General features: G+C 42.3%; 1 non-coding gene across 1 annotated transcript; it reads left to right on the top strand.

The window, feature by feature from the left end:
* The first annotated feature begins 18,248 nt into the window (after positions 1-18,248).
* TRNAE-UUC (transfer RNA glutamic acid (anticodon UUC)) lies at positions 18,249-18,321 on the top strand. The gene has a single exon. It is a non-coding gene; the product is annotated as a tRNA-Glu (tRNA).
* Positions 18,322-18,768: the final 447 nt, after the last annotated feature.

Below are 18,768 nucleotides of genomic sequence, written 5' to 3'. Positions count from 1 at the left end.
AGGTATGATATTGTTTTTGCTAAGTTTATTAGAAGGTATTTTGTCTTTTAATTGCTTTTGTAGGGTCTTTTATATCTTCTAACTTGTTGCTACTTGTTAATGTCTATTTTTCTCTTTATAATATACCTTGGGCATTTCTCATGTTCTTAGATATAGATTTACCTCATTTTCCCATGTTTTTCCATATAGACTTACCTCATTTCCTTAAATAGTGTTCTTCTGTTTGAATGTATATAAAGGTAAGGATCTTGTGATGGGGAGATTATTCTGGATTATCTGAGTGGGCCCTAAATCCCATCACAAATGTCCTTATAAGAGGGAGGCAGAGGGAAATTTGAGACAGAAGAAGGCAATGGTGGACTGAAGCAAGACACTAGCTGCTGACTTTGAAGATGGATGAAGATGCTGTGAGTTAAGGAACCCGAGGAGTGCAGCTCTAGAAGCTGGAAAAGGCTGGGAAAGAGGTATAATTCACAAACGATAAATGCACCCATATTAAATGTACAGTGTGATAGGATTATGACAAACGTGTATACCCCTGTAACCACCACCCCAATCAAGATATAGAACCTTTCATCACCTCAAAAAGTTCTCTTGTGGGAGTCGGGGAGGGATGGATTGGGAGTTTGGGATTAGCAGATGCAAACCATTATACATAGAATGGATAAACAACAAGGTCCGACCGGGCAGCAGAGGACAGGGAACTATATTCAATACCCTGTGGTAGGGACTTCCCTGGACTTCGCCTTCCAGTGCAGGGGGGTGTGGGTTCGACCCCTGGTTGGGGAGCTAAGATCCCACATGCCTCGGGGCCAAAAAACCAAAACATAAAACAAAAGCAATATGGCAACAAATTCAATAAAGACTTTAAAAATGGCCCACCTCGGGCTTCCCTGGTGGCGCAGTGGTTGAGAGTCTGCCTGCCCCGGTTCGTGCCCCGGTCCGGGAAGATCCCACATGCTGCGGAGCTGCTGTGCCCGTGAGCCGTGGCCGCTGAGCCTGCGCGTCCGGAGCCTGTGCTCCGCAACGGGAGAAAATAAACATAACATTGTAAATCAACTATTCTTCAATAAAATAAATTTTTTTAAAAAAAGGTTCTCTTGTGGCTGTTTCCAGTCAGTTCTCTCCCACCCCTGGCCCCGGGGAAGCACTTGTTCCTCTCACCATAGACCGGATTGGCTTTTTTTAAAAAAATTAAGATATAATCAACATATAACATTTTATTAGCTTTAGGTGTACAACATAGTGATTTGATATATGTACATACTGAAAAATGATTACCACAATAAGTTTAGTTAACATCCATCAACACACATAATAACAAATTTTTTTCTTGTGGTGAGAATTTTTACTCTCTTAGAAACTTTCAGATATACAATAGAGTATTGTTAACTTTAGTCACCATGTTGTGCATTACACCCCCAGGACTTATTTATCTTATAACTGGAAGTTTATACCTTTTGATCACCTTCACCCAGTTTTCCCACTCCCCACCCCCCAACCTCTGGCAACCACCAATCTGTTCTTTGTATTTATAAGTTCATGTTTGTTTGTTTTTTTAAAATACCCCCCCCACCGCCCCAGTTCAGGTTTTTAAAAAATTCCACATATGAGATCATGAAAGTATTTGTCTTTGATTTATTTCACTTAGCATAATGCCCTCAAGGTTCATCTATGTTACTGCAAATGGCAGAATTTCCTTCAAATTTTACAGCTGAGTAATATTCCATTGTATATATGTGCCACATCTTCTTTATCCATTCATCTGTCGATGGACACTTAGGTTGCTTCCGTGTCTTGGTTATTGTAAACAATGCTGCTATGAACATGGGGGTGTAGGCATCATTTTGGATAGTGATTTCATTTCTTTCAGCTAGATACCTATAAGTGGATTACTGGATTTTTTGTAGTTCTATTTTTCATTTTTTGAGGAACCTCCTTACTGTTTTCCACAGTGACTGCACCAATTTACATTCCCGCCAATAGCGCACAAGCGTTCCCTTTTCTCCACAGCCTTACCAACACTTGTTATTTCTTGTCTTTTTTAAATAAGCGCCATTCTAACAGGCGTGAGGTGATGTTTTATTTTGCTTTTTCATTTGGCTTGCTTTGGAAACTTTTCTTCTTCCTCTCTACTCACCACCATCCGCCCCACTCAGTCAGAAACTTGAAAAGAATCTAGATTCTAGAATTTTAGTTCCAGATTTTTAAAAATACTGTCTTTTATTTTTTTAATGTCTTTTCTGTTTTTATGATTCTTTCTAATCAGTTGCATTAAGTTTCTCAAAAATTTGCAACAGTACTTAAGATTTAGCCACATGTTTTGCTGGTTTCCTTTCTCACCATTGTTTCTTGTTTATAGTGTTTTATCATTTACTGTGTTCTCAACTCTGATTCATGTTTACGTAGCAGGGTTGTAAATTTACACACACACTCAGATGTGCACATGATGGAAACGCTTCATGTCTGTGACTGCTCTTCCTTCCTTTCCCCTGCCGGCAGCAGGAGAAAAGACATTAACCTGATAGTTAACGGAATCTCTGTCTCCTCCAGATTAGATGCTGTCTTTGAAGTAGGTACACAGTCATTTCCAAGTTCATCTTCTCAACAGGGCTGTCCTTCCCCTTCTCATCTCATCAGGTGGCATCCAGGCATGGTGGGAGAGGGGGGCTATCCTTGTGCCGTTCTCAGCTGGTTTCTGACCCAAGCTGGGCTGGGCTGGCCTCCGGGCTGGTGTAGGCTTGGGGCAACAGGTCCCACCTGGCCTCGGGCATGTCATGGCATCCACTGCTTCTGACCCTCCATGCCCGTGGCCACCAATGACTCCTCTCTTCCACCCAAGCCCTCAGCTGGCGCGGTGGCCTCTCAGCAGATTGGCATCCCCTCACTGTGCCGAGCTGGGAGCCCTGGATCCCTTGCATCACACTGCATCTCAAGGCTCTTCTCTCTTCCCTCCTTCCTCTGCGTCTTCTGCACTCTTACGCAAATCCCTGTTGGGTGCAGCTACCTAAGGGTCTTCTTCTGGTTTGAAATATCTCCCAGTCTGTTCCATGAGCTGCCCCCATACCCACCTGGATGGTTCCACCATTCCAGCACTCCCCAATTCCAAACCAAAAAGGGAAAACAAGAACATGTGGGCCTGACTTCTTTTTTCTCTTCCCCTTTCATATCCTCCAAGGCCTGAAGAGTTGGGCTTTGCTTCCTTAAGAGGAAAAATTAAGCGCTCTCTCTTAGCCAGGTTTGCCCCTATGCCTTCCCTTTCTCCTCCTTGGGACACTAAACCTTGCGACTCAGTCTTGAGGTGAGGTGTGAGGGCTGTTTGCATTGCACTGTGGAGTGAACACAGCTTTTGCATTGACAGGCCTGAGTTTTTACATTTGCACCACAGACTTCTTTGGAAATAGGACTTACTAAGGATGGAAATAATTATAAAGCCAGAGTTCTCAAAAATATTCTGAGAGTTCCTTAGCCTGCCTTCTAAATGACAAAATTTTTAAAGCAGTGGCCATTCCATTATTTTCTGCTTCTACTGAGTTTTTTATTTTTGCCATTATATTCTAAATTTCTAAGAACACTTTTTCTCTGATTGATCTTTTTTCTTTTTTTTTTCGGGCCATGTCATGTGGCATGCAGAATCCTAGTTTCTGACCAGGGATGGAACCCGTGCCCCCTACAGTGGAAGCGCAGAGTCCTGACCACTGGACCACCAGGGTAGTCCCTGATTGCTCCTTTTTCTATAACAGGTTGGTTTGGGGAGGGTATTATTTATCGTAGTGAAATATATATAACCTAAATTTACTATTTTAACCATTAAAAAAATATTTATTTATTTGGGGCTGTGTTGGGTCTTCGTTGCTGCGGGTGGGCTTTCTCTAGTTGTGGCGAGTCAGGGTTACTCTTGGTTGTAGTGCACAGGTTTCTCGTGGCAGTGGCTTCTTGTGTTGCGGAGCACCGGCTCTAGGCGCGTAGGCTTCAGTAGTTGCAGCACACAGGCCCTAGAGTCCGTGGGCTTCAGTAGTTGCAGCATGTGGGCTCAGTAGTTGTGGTTCATGGGCCTAGTTGCTCCGCGGCATGTGGGATCTTCCTAGACCAGGACTTGAACCCGTGTGCCCTGCATTGGCAGGCAGATTCTTGACCACTGCGCCACCAGGGAAGTCCCTAACCATTTTTTAAATGTATAGTTCAGTGACATTAAGTAGATTTACAATTTTGTATACCCGTCACCACTATCTATACTCAAAATTTTTTCATGATCGCCAACAAAAATTCTGTACCCATTAAACACTAATTTCCCCTCTCCCCTTCCTCTATCCCTTGGTAACCTCCATTCTACTTTCTGTCTCTGTATATTTGCCTGTTCTAGTATCTCATATGGGTAGAATCATACAATATCTGTCCTTCTGTATCTGGCTTATTTCTGCTAGCATAATGTTTTCAAGGCCCACCCATGTTATAGCATATATTGAAATTTCAGGGCTTCCCTGGTGGCGCAGTGGTTGAGAGTCCACCTGCCGATGCAGGGGACACGGCTTCGTGCCCCGGTCCGGGAAGATCCCACATGCCGCGGAGCGGCTGGGCCCGTGAGCCATGGCCGCTGATCCTGCGCGTCCGGAGCCTGTGCTCCGCAACGGGAGAGGCCACAACAGTGAGAGGCCCACGTACCGCAAGAAAAAAAAAAAAGAAAGAAAATTCATTCCTTCTTATGGCTGAATAATATCCCACTGTATGTTTATACCACATTTCGTGTACCAGGTTTTTTTTTTATGACTGCGATATTCTGTCATACATAATTTTGAGGACATTAATTTGAATATTTTAAGTACTTTTGTATTTCCTCTGTTCTCCTGGGGACCGTTATCTTCCAGACTGTCCCACCTTTACCAGGATGCTGATGGCTCTTACTCATGCGGTGGTTCTCTGTTGGCTGTTCACACTTAACGCTTGGGTGGAAGTGGGCAGGGATAGAGGCTCCCCGGGTATTTGCACAAATCATCTTGTGCTTCCCCTGTGGGACCCTCTCCCCTCTGCAGGACCATCTTAGCACAGCGGAGGGCTGTCGGCTGGATGCTGTGTGAGTGCAGAAGAGGCAAAGGGCACATTTCCCTGCAGGGACTGGACCAGCCACTGGGAGCCTCAGCGGTGGACCTCAAACCCCTCAAATCTTCAGTTTGGTTGATGGCATTCTCCCAGTCTTTTGTTTGCTGGAACAGATTTTTAATTTTTTCTTGTAATGTTCTCTCTTTGATCATTTCCATGGGATATGGAGCAAAAAGAGAGGTGGGATGTGAGACAGTCCTTGAAAGCAGAAGCCGATGAAGTTACCCTTGTATGGATATTAAAATTCTACCGCATTATAGTTTTCTGCTACTTTTATCCTGTCTTCTTATTTTTCTCTTTTTTCAATAGTTATAAAATACGATTCCTAATGGTCTAGCACATTCTAAATTCACTGTACGATTTTGGGACATGTTTCGATCAGGATTATAGTTCTGAACTACAAAGTATTATGGGAAAGTGCTGTGATCAGGATTATCAATAGCAGCAATTATATATTTTTTGAACTAGGAAAGATGTTCTAAATTAACTTAGATATATACAGACTTTTGGGAAACCTGGTGGCGTATCATCCAGACGCTGAAAAACAATGGTATCCACTAGGGGGAGCTGTAGGCTATGGCTGAAGATTTTTTTTTTTAAAGAGAAATGTTTCTTTGTGTCTTTCATGTGTCACTTTATTTTTAAAAAGATTTATTTATTATTTTTGGCTGCGTCGGGTCTCAGTAGGCGGGATCTTCGTTGAGGCATGCGGGATCTTCGTTGAGGCATGCGGGATCTTTCACGGTGGTGCGCGAGCTTCTCTCTAGCTGTGGCGTGCAGGTTTTTTCCTCTTCTCCAGTTGAGAAGTTTCTCTTCTCTAGTGGTGCACGGGCTGCAGGGAGCGTGGGCTCTGTAGTTTGTGGCACTTGGGCTCTAGCTGAGGTGTGAGAGCTCAGTAGTTGTGGCACACAGCTCAGTTGCACCGAGGCATGTGGGATCTTAGTTCCTTACCAGGGATCGAACCCTCATCCCCTACGTTGTAAGGTGGATTCTTTACCACTGGACCACCAGGGAAGTCCCTCATGTGTCACTTTAAAATATGATTCTCCTGACGGATTCTGTAAGGGCTCGGAGGCCAAAGAGACTAAGCCAGAAAGCTTTAATGGCTTCTTGTAACTGAAAACTTGAGGGATAGGGCTTACTTCAGGTATAGCTGGATTCAGGCGTAAACAACCCCAGGCCTCAGGCTTTGCTCTCTGGCCTCTGTGATTGGCTTTATTGTCCAAAAGGCCCTCCTCTCCTAGTGGCAACGTGGCTGCAGCAATTCTGGCCTCCCATTCTCCCAGGCTTAATTCCAACAAACAATGACCTCACTTACCTAATGGCTTCAACAAAAGTCTGAGAACTGAGTCTCTTGATTCAGATTGGCCTGACTTTTGTTGAGTGTCCACTCCTGAGCCCATCTCACCTGGCAATGTGGTGGACTGGCGAGGCCTGGGTCACCTGGGGCTGAGGGTAGAGTCAGCCTAACCTAGATGACGTGGACGGAGGGTGAGGGCAGAGGGGTCTACAGACAAAATCAGGCTCTGCTACTAGCAGCTGGGTGAATGGGTGCTGGGCAGCCCTCAGAAAGCACGGTGAAGCCACAGGGAGATGGAATGAGGTCCTGCGGAGGTGGGGCACGAGGGGTACAGAGCATAGCTTGCAGGATCAGCTGCAGACAAGAGGAGAGACTCCTCGGACAGACGTTGTGATGAGCAGACAATTGCCCTTCTGCATGACCCAATGGCCAGGTCGTTAAACACCACTCATGAGTTGGTAAAAACTCAAACACAGGGTCAAACATCACAAGTTCAGCCTACTGACCTGGATTGATTTTACTTTCTTCAGTCAGCGTGGTGGTCTTCCAAACAGGATGATATCTGTTCATCTTGAAACTGCCACTTGTCATCTTGGAAGCTCTTTGCTGGCCAATAGAGAGCTGCGCAAGGGCCTGCCCACATGGCCCAAGTGGCTATAGGATCCAGCAGCTCTTGGGGTACTTCCGTATTTGGCCCTGCGGGGAAAGAGACTACCTGCTGGTGAGTATCTTCTTGCACCCCCCTGGTAGCATGTTCCCATATAAACCATTTCCATTTTGTTATGAAACTCTTCTGGGCTCTGCCCTCCCCGCTGGAGTGTTTCTTTAACATTACCCAGGACATTGTGGGTATTTCAGGTTTGAGATTATTTTATATCCTTTAGTCATAGGCACAGTTTCAATTAATGTCCAATAGCAAGCCAGTAATTGTCTCTCAAATGGAAATTTTCTGGTCCCAAATCCCAGTGGTCATTGTTGGGTGGTATTTTGCTATAGCCCAAGTCTGCACTGTACACAAGGCTGTTGTACAGACAACTGTCCACACCAGGACTGTAGCTTCTACTGGGGCATTAATTAAAGTGGTAATCTCCTTCTGTCCACCAGGTATTCCACACTGTTTCAAATTAACAACCTGTGTGGACTAAGGCAGATTTGTTGGTTCTCCTTTAGCACGGCCAGTCATATTGGCAGAAGGGCAGAATTTCGTGCCTTCGGTTTTACAATGCTAGATAAGGGAAGACGCAATATCCATCCCCCAAATACATTCAGGTAAAGGGGACAAAACCACTTCACATAAAGTCTGTTCAAACCTTACAATTTTTATCCAAATTTTCACCTTAATTCCATCAACTGGAATTACATTGCCATATCCTCCCAATCTAACTGTAGCCCCCGTTATGACTCACCAACAGGTTTTGGAACCACAGTTTATGGGGCCTTGATGTCAAGGAGTCCCAGAAAAGTCTCTTCTCTAGCTGCTGACCATTTTCCCCATGCACGTGGCTGTGAGTCCCCAGCCAGGGGTGGGGCGGAGGGACTCAGGCTTTTCCAGAAGTCCTTATTGGACTGTGAGGGTCTCAGGCATCTGAAGTAAGGTTTCTCATTGTCATCTTTGCCTTCTGGCTTTTTAAATTCCTCCAAACTATGGTGACTAAAGCAGATCTATTTAGGGTCCCTCATTGTTGGTGGACCAGCAGGGGCTCCCATTGGTCCACCCAAATTCCAAACGAATTAATACCTTTGTTTTTTCATCAACACATGAATGGATATACACACACACACACACACACACACACACACACACACACAGGAATACTACTCATCCATAAAAAAGAATGAAATTTTGCCATTTGTAGCAATGTGGACGGACTTGGAAGGCATTATGCTAAGTGAAATGAGTCAGGCAGAGAAAAACAAATACTGTATGATATCACTTACGTGTGAAATCTGAAAAATACAACAAACTAGTGAATATAACAAAAAATAAGCAGACTCACAGATACAGAGAACAAGCTAGTGATTACCAGTGGGGAGAGGGAAGGGGGGAGGGGCAATATAGGGGTAGGAGATTAAGCGGTACAAACTATTAGGTATAAAATAAGCTACAATGATATATTATACAACACAGGGAATATAACCAATATTTTATAATAACTATAAATGGAGTATAACCTTTAAAAATTGTGAATCACTATTACACACCTGTAACTTTACATAATGTTGTACATCAACTATACTTCAATTTTTTTTTTTCCTTTGGTACGCGGGCCTCTCACTGTTGTGGCCTCTCCCGTTGCGGAGCACAGGCTCGCGGACGTGCAGGCTCAGCCGCCATGACTCACGGGCCCAGCCGCTCTGCGGCATGGGGGATCTTCCGGGACCGGGGCATGAACCCGTGTCCCCTGCATCGGCAGGCGGACTCTCAACCACTGCGCCACCAGGGAAGCTCGGAACTAGATGATTTTTAAGGTTGTGTACTTCCCTAACATCTAACCACGGATCCCTGAGCTCCTGCACACGTGTGTCGTTCCAAGGAATGGATGACGAGTTCCATTCTACCCTGCTCTGCTGAACATCTCTAAGTCTTGGGAATTTTGTTGTTGTTGTTGTTAATGGGTAATATATTTACAGAATTAAAAGCCACAACTATACAAAAAGGCATCACCAAGAAGCCTTACTTCCACCCGTCTGCTTCACCTTTCCCCTCCCTCCAACCCCTAGAGGCACCATTTTTACAAATATGTGTTCTGATTCCACCTCCTTCCCGAAGAGGTAGCATACACTTTAGACTGAACATTTCTTTCTTCACTTAGCAATAAACCAGGAATTGTCTGTATAAGTACAGAGAGAGCTTTCTCCTTCTCTCTTACGGTTTATATTATATGTAGTCTATTAGGTAGCTGGACTATAACTTATTCAACCAGCTACCCATTATGGGGCATTTTGATTGCTTCCAGTCTTTGGCTATGAGAGCGTCTCAATGAGTATCCTGTGCTAGTATCATTTCATTTTTGTGCATGGATCTGTACCTAATGCACACACCTTATATATATATCCCAGACATGGCATTGCTGGTTAAAAAGCAAATACAAAGAGTACTGTTTCCCTAAAGCTTTACCAACAGCCTGTGTTGCCCACCTTTTGGATCTGGGGATTTTTGCCAAAGTATTAGAAAAAAATGGTGTCTCCCTATGGTTTTCATCTGAATTTCTCTTCTGAGGAACTTGGAGCTTCTTTTCATGGATTTGAAGACTTTGTATATCTCTTTTTTGTGAACTATCTCTTAATGTCCTTGCTCATTTTTTTTTGGTTGACTGGTTGGTTTTCATTTTTTCTATTGGATTGGTGGTTTTTTTCTTCTCAATTTCTAGAAGCTCTTTGTATATCAGAGTTAGCCTTTGGTCCATAATATGAGTTGCAACTGTTTACCACAGCTTTTTGTATATCTTTTGACTTTATCTGTAATTTTTAAAAATTTATTTATTTTTGGCTGCGTTGGGTCTTCGTTGCTGTGCATGGGCTTTCTCTAGTTGCGTTGAGTGGGGGCTACTCTTTGTTGTGGTACACAGGCTTCTTACTGCGGTGGCTTCTCTTTTTTTTTTTTTTTTTTTTTTGGTGGCTTCTCTTGTTGCAGAGCACGGGCTTTAGGGGCACAGGCTTCAGTAGTTGCAGCACGTGGGTTCAGTAGTTGTGGCTCGTGGTCTCTAGAGCGCAGGCTCAGTAGTTGTGGCACACGGGCTTAGTTGTTCCGTGGCATGTGGGATCTTCCCGGACCAGGCTCGAACCCGTGTCCCCTGCATTGGCAGGTGGATTCTTAACTACTGCACCACCAGGGAAGTCCCATCTGTAATTGTAAAAAAAAATTTTTTTTAATTCATTTAGGCTGCACCGGGTCTTAGTTGCGGCATGCAGACTCTTGGTTGCAGCACGCATGAGGGATCTAGTTCCCCGACCAGGGATCAGACCCAGGCCCCCTGCATTGGGACCGCAGAGTCTTACCCACTGGACCACCAGGGAAGTCCCTGTAATTTTTTAATTATACTTTTTATTTTGAGGTTAAGTATAGATTCACATGCAGTAGTAAAAAATAATACAGAGCCATCTTGACTACCCTTTACCAAGCTTCCCCTAATGGTAATATCTTGCAAAACTATAGTGCAGTATATTTCTGATTTTTTTTTTGCCACGCAAAGTGTGCGTGTGTGTGTGTGTGTGTGTGTGTGTGTGTGTAAGGTGGTGGAATTTATCAATATTTATAGCTTCTGGATTTTGACTCAGTCGCAAAGCCCCTCTTGCAATATCTGTGTCACCACTAGAGAGAGCAGTTGCTTCTATGAATCTTTCATACTTCCCTCAGCAGGGAGATGCTCTTTTCCCTGGGAGTTGTTGCTTGCCCCACATTGACTTTTGCTCTCCCCAAAGAGCCCACTTCTTGCAGGCCCCAGCCTCTAATGTCGAACCCGGGGAGGACAGTTTCTGGCTACATGCAGCTGCACTCAGCTGCTGACACTGGTGCTGGAGGCTCCTAACCTGGCCTGATGGTCCCACCCATGAGCCCCTCTGACTGGAGAGTCTCTGCAGTCAGGTAAGTACCTGGGTGGGCAGCAATGCATGGCAGTGCAACATCCAGTGTCTCGGGGCAAACCTCTCAGTGGTTGGTTCTTCATCTCTGGGAACCTCTTCCTCTCTCCAACTCTCCTGCCTTTTCTTCCCACTAGAGATTCAGGGGCTTTGAAGTCAAACTCATCCCCAGGCTGCTATTGATCACCTGTCATTTCTGCTGCTTAAGCCACAATTACTGGGCTTCCTGCACTTGACCTGTAATTGAATTTCCCTGGGAACTCAATGACAAGATTGATTTAGCCTAATTGAGTCAAAGATCAACTCTCCCTGCCATTCATCTAGTTCCTGTCTCTGCCTGGGGCTCTCTGAGCTGAGGCTATAAGACTTCCACTGTTTTTGTTTTAAAAGTCAAGAACCAACTGACACCTTTTAAGTACCATTTCTTCAAATGATCCTTGGGACGTTGCCTGTCTTTGCCGTCCCCCGTCTTCGCCAGCTGAGAGCAGAGGAAATTTCTGTTTTTAAACTTGCTTGTGTTCTCTTCACATGAATGCTAAAATGCAATTCTGAGGAAGAAAGTCTGGTTCAAAAGCAGGTTTGGAAATGAGTAAGAAGTCAGCTTCTAGGTGGTTCCGGAAATTAGCAGTTTGTTCTTCTTAAAATTTTCGTGATATGACGCAATAATACAAAGACAAATAACCCGGGACTTCCCTGGTGGCGCAGTGGTTAAGACTCCTCACTCCCAATGCAGGGGGCCGGGGTTTGATCCCTGGTCAGGGACCTAGAGCCCACATGCATGCCACAACTAAGAGTTCACATGTCACAACTTAGACCCAGGATAACCAAAAACAAAAATTTTTTTTAAATGGGTAAAGGATCTGAGTAGATATTTCTCTAAAGAAGATATACAAAAGGCCAATAAGTGCATGAAAAGATGTTCAACATTATTGGCCATCAGGGAGATGAAGTCAAAAATCACAATGAGGGGAATTCCCTGGAGGTCCAGTGGTTAGGACTGCCGAGGGCCCAGGTTGGATCCCTGGTCAGGGAACTAAGGTCCCACAAGCCGCGCTGCACTGTCCCCACAAAATATCACAGTGAGATATCGCTCTACACCCACTAGAATGGCTATAATCAAAAAGGTAAATAACAAATGTTGGGATGGCTGCTTAGAAATTGGAAATCTCATGTACTACTGGTGGGAATGTAAAATGGTGCAGCTGCTTTGGGGACAGTCTGACAATTCCTCAAAAGGTTAAACACTGAGTTACTGTATGACCCAGCAATTTCAATCCTAGGTATATACCCCAAGAGAAGTGAAAACATATGTCCACACAAAAACTTATACACGAATATTCATAGCAGTATTATTCATAATAGCCAAAAAGTGGAAACAACCCAAGTGCCCATTGCTAATGAGTAGATAAACAAAACGTGGTAAACTTGGTCCTCCGTACCTGCTGGTTCCACATCCGCAACGAAGACCCTAGGCAGCCAAATAAATAAATAAATAAATTTTTTTTAAAAAAAGGCCGGAAAAGTAGATAAAAGTTATAATACTGAATGCAAGAAGCAACGATAAAACTCCCTACCTAGAAAATCCAAGAGAATCACTTGAAAAGCTGGTTGGATACAAGAAAATATTAAAAAGGAGGTCAGAACCAAGATAAATACACACAAATCAATTGTTTTTCTGGGAACTTGGAGGAATCGATTTGAAAATGGGCTTTGCCGGGCACCAATCTATCAGGGACCAAAAGCTCCCTAGACTACATGGAATCACACATAACTGTCCGCTGTAAATGGTCTTGCTGCTGCTCAAGTAGCTGCTCTTTACTCAACGTGTGGTCTGCCGACCAGCAGAGAGGGCACCACCTGGGCACATGTTAGAAATGCAGAATCTCAGGCCCCTCGCGGACCCTCTGAATCAGAATCCGCATTTGAACAAGATCCGTGGACAGTCCGTATTCACACTCAAGTTTGAGAAGCGCTGAACTAGACAACACTCTAAAGTGGAAATAAAAAACTACTCCTCACCAGCCTACTCTGTCTCAAATGTTTTCACAACATGTACCAGTGCAGTAGATAACCTCAGAATAGAGGAGCCCTCAGTTCGTTCCCCTCCTACACCTGCAAACTGCACTTCACGCCAAGGGGTGGAGCCAGCTCTCTTCCCCTCTAACCAGGGCTGGTCTTTCCAACTTGCTTGACCAATTTGGTGTGGCAGAAGCAATGCTCTGGGACTTCTAAGACCAGGTCATGAGACACCTTACGGCTTCTGTATAGGCCTCTTGGACCCGCTCACTCTTGGCATGTCTCAGGTCCCAGCCACCAGGAGAAGTCCAAGTCCTGCCGAGCTCCCAGCCAACAGCCAGCATCAATTACCAGCCATGTAAGTGCTCCATCTTGGGGGTCCAGACTAGTTGAGGCTCTAGGTTTGCCACTGCCTGACTGCAAATCCCAGGCAAGAACCGCTCAGGTAAGTTGGTCAACTCACAGCAGCACGGTGAACAACAGTAGTACATTTTTGTTTTAAGCCACTAAGTTTCGGGATGGTTTATGACATAGCAATATATGACCAGAACAATGTGCTACCCTTAGATTAGTTGCCTGTCAGCTGCCTAAAATCGGAGGTCATGGTGAGTAAAAATTCTGTAACCAAATCAAAATTCCTTAATATGCCTCCCAGGCATTTACCTCGTTCAAGAAATCACAGAAGAAAATGAGGAGAGGAAAAGAACAATAGAAAAATGGGAGCAGCTTAACACGAAAGCCAGGAAAATAAACTTCTATACCTTTTTTTTTTTTTTTTCTGCACTGTGGGATTTAGTTCCCTGACCAGGGATCAAACCTGGGGCCCCTACATTGGGAGCACAGAGTCTTAGCCATGGGACCACAGGGAAGTCCCTTTTATACCTTCTGAAAGGAGACTTTATCACTAGATTCATGTGACACACCTGTATCATTGGTGATTGGGAATAACTGATGCTTGTAAGTGACAGAAAAAATAGAAGTGAAAGACAATTCCAAATAAGTTCAAATGTTATCATCAGCACATATGATAAATACCTTATTTAAAATATTTAAGAATAAGAAAGTAAATGCAATGACAGAAAAAAGATTCATTCAAAATAGCAATAAAAACTTTTAAATGTCTGTGAAAATTTTAGTAAGAAATATGCTGGACCTATAGGAATAAAATTATAAAGTTTTACTAAAGAATAAACAAAGAGATGGATAAATGGAAAGCAATGACAAATCAGAGAGATGTACTATTGTAAAGATGAAAATTCTCCTAAATTAACTTGTGTTATATCTTGTTTTTTTTTATGCTTTCATTTGCTATCTCTAGTAATTTTGAGATTACTAGAGATTTTGAGATTTTCATCTCATTTATGAAACATGATAGTTTTATTTTCTTCCCTTTCCTTATGTATATCTTTCTTTCTCTTCTCAAATAGCTTTGTCAGAATTTTTAGAGCTAAGTTAAATAGTGCTGATAATGTATCCTTGTCGTGTTCCTGTTTCAAAGAGGAATAATTCATGTTTCTCCATTAAGTGTAATTTTGAGTTTTGGTTTTCAATAGAGCCTTTTTGTCATGTTAAAGAGGCAACGCTTTATTGCTTTTAGGAAGAGTTCCAATAAAGAATTCCCTTTTGACATTTATGGAAATAATTATATGAATTTTTACAATTTTTCCAATAATATTATTGGTTATGCTGGCTTGAGCTTTAGTGGGAAAAAACCCAGAAATGGTTAAAGTATATGTTCCTTTTAAAGTTATATCATATTCTGACTGCTAAAATTTTATCTAGAATTTTTGCATATCTGTTAATTCATGAGATTACCATTATCAACTTCTTTTTTGATGTTATTCTTGTTAGATGTGGTGATCAAAAGTCTGTTTCATCAAAGGAAATGAAACAATTTACATAAAAGATAAAATTAATAGCAATAATTTTAACTCCAACCTCACTAGGAAAAAAAGAAATGCTAAATAAAACCACAATGAGACATCAAAATAACAAGTTGACAATTTAAAAATAATCCCAGTTCAGAAAAAAAGGGGGTAATTTTCATGCATTGCTGGTGGGAATGTAAATCAGTACAACCTTAAAATTGCATGTACACACCCCAAATCCAATAAAGTTGTCGGGGGCAGGGTGTGGGGGGAGAAGAGGATGGTAAGATAGAAATGATTTTTAGTTATTTCTTTCTTGTACTTTTGAAATTTTCTATATATACAAATGTATTACTTTAATAATGAAAACGTGCATTTTCAAATTAAAACCACGGTGAGACAGCAGTACACATCCACTAGAATGGCTAAAATGAAAAAGATTGAAAATATCAAATGTTGGTAAGGATAGAGAGTAACTGGGACTCTCATACATGACTAGTAGGTGTATAAACTGGTTCAACCACTTTGGAAAACCACTTGACAACTGTCTACTAAACAGATGCACCAGCAGTTCCATTCCTAGTTATGTACCCAACAGAAATAAGTGTACTTGTCCACCAAAAAAGTACCAGAATGTTCACCACAGCTTTATTTATAATATCCCCAAACTGGAAACAACCTAAATGTCTACCAAAGGAGAACAGATAAATTTGGTATATTCAAACAACAAAATACTATACTGCAAAAAATTAAAAAATAAATAATTACTGATATGTACAATATGGTTGAATCTCATAGACATGATGTTGAGACAAAGAAGTCGGACACAGAGAGTACGTATTGATGATTCTGCTCATATGAAGTCCAAGAACAGGCAAAAATACTCATTGGTGACAGGAATAGTGGCTATCGCTGGGGAGCAGGTGAGCATTGATTGGGAGGGGGCCCAAGGGGGCTTTCTGGGTGATGGAAATGGAAATGTTCTGTTGTGGTCTGCACAGAGGCTCCTTGGGTGTTCGCATATGTATGATTCCATCAAGCTTGTGATGTATGCACTTTATGTAAGTTACACCTCGATAAAAAGAAAAGTAAAAACCGTGCATGATCTTTAGCCTACTTTAATTCTACCTCTAGGAAATCACTCTAAAGAAATAATCTGGGATCCTAGCACAAAGATTTCTGTACGGAGATGTTCAATACAACAATAATATATCAGAACCTTTAGAGAAAACCTTACTGTCCAAACCTAGGGGATTGATTACAGACAATTATGGTATCAATACACATCCATGTGATGTAATCTTCTGTAGCCATCAGATTTTAAGATGTTTGAGAATGCTTATGGCCTTAAAAATGTTCATATTCACAATATAAACTAATATTTAACTAATAAATAATATGTTAGGAAGATGCAAAAGTTTGCACAAGTGTGAGACCAACTATGTAGAAAACAAAAGTGAATAAGCAAAGGAAAAAACAGGAAAAGCAGACAAAATATCGCATTGTTATTGGCCCTAGAAATACAGAGTATGTGTGCAAACGTTTCTCACTAGTGTTCTCTTTTTCTAGAGTTAGAATTGAGACCTGGGGGGAGCTGACCTCAGCACTCCCAGAAACCTCAGGTCTCCTTTGTGACTTGCTCCTCAGCTTCAAGCAAACAGATTATGCTGTGAAAATCATTGGGAGGTTTGATAGAAGCTGCTCTACTACAGTAGGTTGGTTAAGACTACAACTCCTCTGTAGGAGTTGGAGTCCCTAGGTTCTACCTAAAACTTTAAGAAGATGCTAAAATTATTGCTTGTGTAGGGGAGAAAAAACTTTTCCTCCACCCTCTTAAGTTTTATGATGGGGGCCTGCAAATTAAACTGACGAAAGATGGATTAGAAAAGACGAAGTTTATTCACATATGCAGGCAGGAGCTCACAAAGAAAGTAACTTGGCTCAGTAAATAAAGATAGGAGTTTATATACCTAACCTAAGAGGGGAGAGGAAGTGGGGAGAAAAGTTTCTATGAGAAGAACAAAAGGGTTTCTTTAGGAAAGACAAATGGGCTTTTATGGGAGATAAGATTGTTTGTGATAATGTTTGTTTATGTAAGTGAAGTGGGTTTTCTTCAAGGCCATGAAACTGCCTGGAGAGGGGATATATGGTAGTTTCAATCCCAGAAGTTTCTGCTTTAGTCAGATAAGGGAGGGTTCAGACAAAGCCTCTTTCTGCATCTGTTGATTCTCAAATGTCTTCAGCTCAAAATCGTTTTTTATGCCACTGTGGTATAATTTGGATCCCTTTACTTGCATAGAAATAATTTAGATAATAATTAAATAAAAACATATAAAATAATTGCATAGAAATAATAATAATAATTTGAGATACAATCCACCTTTCCCCCATTTTTCTTATTAAACCTTTTCTCATTTACCCTTCCAAGTGTTCTGCCTTCACTGCCTCAGCAAAAGGGTGGCACTACTTGAACACAAGAAAAAGAAAGTATTTTCCTGGCTTTTAAACTTCCAAAGTTTAGGTAGGCCCTGTGGGGAATGAGAAGGATGGTGGTTAAATGGGATGGAGCTGGACTCTTCATTCCTGAGACAGGAAAAGACTGAGGGGAGAAATGGAGGGGGTGAGTGTGTGCTGAATGCACTGCCCGCTTCCCCCCAACCCGAGGCTGAACCATGAGGTTGAGGGACAGAATCAGAAATCCCAGATAAGCTGGGGTGCTTGGGGTGGACCCCAAGGTGGAGGAAGACCCCAGAGCAGAAATGGTGGGGTGGGGTGCCCAGCTTTGGGGGACACAGGAGCAGCGGACTGGATTCCCGGACCCCAGAGGACACGGAGTTTCCATAAAGAAACAGAAGCTCCAAAGAGGTCTCTGGGATGTGCTTTGAAAAGTGGATGAAAATGTGATTCTCTGGGTGACAGAATTTCAGGTGATTTCTATTTTCTTATTTATAATTGTGTTTGTTTTCTAAACCTGCTACCATGAGCAAGCTTTAGAAGAGAAAATCAAGTTTTAAAAACTCCAGTCAACAAACACCAATTGAGCAAATATTCTTTGCCAGGTCATGTGCTTAAATCCTGGACTATAAAGCTAAGTAACACATGCCCTATTCTCAAGCTGATTACAATCTAGTGGGAGCAAGAGACATAAAAACAAGCAGCTGAATTCTGAGAATAAGTGATAAACACACAGTCTTAAGCTGAAGCCCAATGGAAGCCCATTACAGCTAAAGATTTGCTCCTTTGGTCCCACATAATATTTTCCATATTTGTCTCGACTGTTTTCCTGATAAAAATGGCAGGTGTTTTCTACTCTTTTAAAAAATAAATTTAATAATTGGATACATTATTCAAATGTACCTATATACAAATTAACACCACCAGGGAATTCCCTGGTGGTCCAGTGGTTAGGACTCTGCACTTTCACTGCCGAGGGCCCGGGTTCAATCCCTGGTTGGGGAACTAAGATCCCAAAAGCTGTGAGGCTCGGGCAAAAAAAAAAAAGACAAGAAAAAAACAAATTAACACCACTATATGACCACCATGAGACACCTTGATATGTTGGCCCATTTGCTGATGCACAAAAGCCAAATCCAGGCTAATAAGGCAGTTTTGGGGTATCAGTGTATAAATTATAAATAATCTCTATAAAAGATATACATTAAAAAGTCAAGGATGACTTATAACTAGGACTGAACCTGAATCTGTCATGCTGCCACCCGCTGTGCCACCCAATATGGCTTATGGGAGATTTTCTATGATCAGCTGATCGAGAATGAAAAGCATCTTTTGGTCTAGAATCTATGTGATGGCTAATTTTATGGCCATGGAACCCAGCTATTTGGTCAAACATTATTCTAGATGTCACTGCGAAGGTGTTTTTAAGATGAAATTAACATTTAAATCGGC

This window comes from Phocoena phocoena, chromosome 19 (genome assembly GCF_963924675.1).
Source record: "Phocoena phocoena chromosome 19, mPhoPho1.1, whole genome shotgun sequence".
NCBI lineage: Eukaryota > Metazoa > Chordata > Mammalia > Artiodactyla > Phocoenidae > Phocoena > Phocoena phocoena.
Note: the sequence above shows the minus strand (reverse complement) of the source record. Positions and strands in the feature narration are given on the sequence as shown.